Genomic DNA, 2,140 nt, shown 5'->3' on the forward strand with positions numbered 1-2,140 from the left:
CTGCTGGTAAATTCTGTGTTATCCCAGAGCAGCAGCACTGCCTGCAGTGGATCAGGGGCTGGAAAGGTCCAGCTGAGGCACCTTCAGGTGTCTGTCGGCCTTTTGCAGGAGCTACTCCTGCTTGGAGGGGAAGGAAGACACCCAAGTGCTTTCCCAGCTTGGATGTAGCCCCTGGTGAGGAGTCCAAAAGTGGTGGAGTCAGATGGGAAATAAAATGGCCAAAAGTCACCCAAATTGGCAGTGGGAGCAGAGGAAAGTGGATTTGGGATCAAAGCCAGTGGAGCAGCTGCGTGACCAGGGGCAGGGATTTCTCATCCCTTCAGGTTTGGGTCTGTGATGAAAACCCCTCTGATCTTAATCCTGACTAATCCCCTGTGCTGCTGATCAGAGCTGAGGGAATAGCTGTGTTTTCTCCTTGTGTTTTGCCCAAATCAACATTCTGCATCGACCCACCGAGGGCTTTATTTATCTGGGGCAGAATCCCAGAATTTGAGGATTTTCAGAAGGACTGAAGCACCTTCAGAAAGGGCCAGCAACTGTGTGTCAAAGCAAACCAGTTCAGGTCCAAGGAAAGGCTTTTCCAGAGCCACATCTCTTCCCATCTGGTTCCCAGAGGCTCTGTAAGAGCTCCCAGATGCTCCCACACAAACGTGCATCCCAGTGTAATATCACTCCACATTTACTGGTGATCAGCTCAGGGGCTGAAAGCTGAAATAATGGGAAGCTGCCAAGGTAGCAAGGAAGGGATTTTGGGTGTTTGCTCAGTCTGGGAGGAAACAACTGAATCTGGGAGAGTTTTGGAGCTGGTGCTTCATGCTGATGAGGCCTGACTGAGGTCCTTGGTGGGAGCAAATCCATGCAAGATGACAGTTTAAAAGGCCTCAGCTGCGATCCCTGTGTGGCATTTGGCACAGAAATTCAGGATTCAAGGAATTCACCTGCAGAACAGGTGCTGTAGCATCCCTGTTTGGCTTTTCGTGGGAGATTTTCAGCAGCCTGGAGGGATGCTCAGGCTCTGGGGGGGGGGATGGAAGCTTTGGTCTCTTCCATGTGGATTTGGTTCCACATGTATTTGGTTCCTCGTGGATCCGTCTCATGCTCGTCTGTGGATAAGGAGGCACTGCCAGCCTGGCCCAGCCTCTCACACTGCAGGGTGTCCACACAGCAGGAACGGGTCAAATTCCTTATCCTTGATAACTAAATCCCTCCATCCAGGCTCGAGCCTTCCCAACCCACCACAGCACATCACAAAATCAGGATTTAACCCAAATTTGCAGCCGAATCCCCCTGTTCTCCCACAGGTGCCCACTCCAAACCCTCTGTTTATTTTTACTTTTCCCTCCCTGTGCACCCAGCCCACAAACTGAGGTCGGTAGAAGCCTCTCTTTGGGGTGAAATCCCTGGGGTTTGGGGCCAGGGCTGGCTCTGCTCCATTGTGAGCCTGGCCGGGCTCTTCCCACGACAAAGGGCCTCTGATCCCGCCAGCCCTGAGATGCTGCTGGAATATCAATCCCGACCAGCCTGGCTCACTTTCACCGAGTCAGTGCTTCCTCAAGCCAGATGGCTCCTCCAGAACTTCTCATGTTTTACATACAAATCCAAGAAAACGGGGGGAAAAAAGGCTGATTGCAGCCCGTGCCTGCAGAGACGCCTGTTTGGCTCAAGCAACTGCTTAGATTATTTCTTTGTTTTGGGATTTTTTTTTTCCCCTTCGTGTGGGCTGTTTCTAGGCAAATTCCTTCAAAAGAAAAAAAAGCCCAGAGAAGCCACACGGCACTGGGAAAGGTCAGGAGCAGACAAAGGAGGAGGGACGTGGCCGCTGCTCCTCTGGAATACTGAATACCCCAAACTCCCCCAACGTGCCCCCGCGGTGTCAGGGCCGGATGGGCAGGATGGGACCCCCATCCCGGGAGTGCTGAGCACCAGTTCAGAGGTAACTGTGACCCCCAGCTGCAACAGCTGCTTCCAGGCACATTTTATTTCATTTTTTTTCCTCCCCAATCCCTTTCCCGGGGGTAGTTTTGGATCCAGAGGGGATCCCACGGCCGTGGCTGGGAACCAGTGCACGGCTCCACCGCTCCCTCCCGACGGCAGAACTGCAAAGGGTGATGCCTGCCTGGCTCTGGCACTGGATATCCCG

This window comes from Manacus vitellinus, unplaced genomic scaffold, assembly GCF_001715985.3.
Source record: "Manacus vitellinus isolate BGI_N305 unplaced genomic scaffold, ASM171598v3 scaffold_74_pilon, whole genome shotgun sequence".
NCBI classification, from domain to species: Eukaryota; Metazoa; Chordata; class Aves; order Passeriformes; family Pipridae; genus Manacus; species Manacus vitellinus.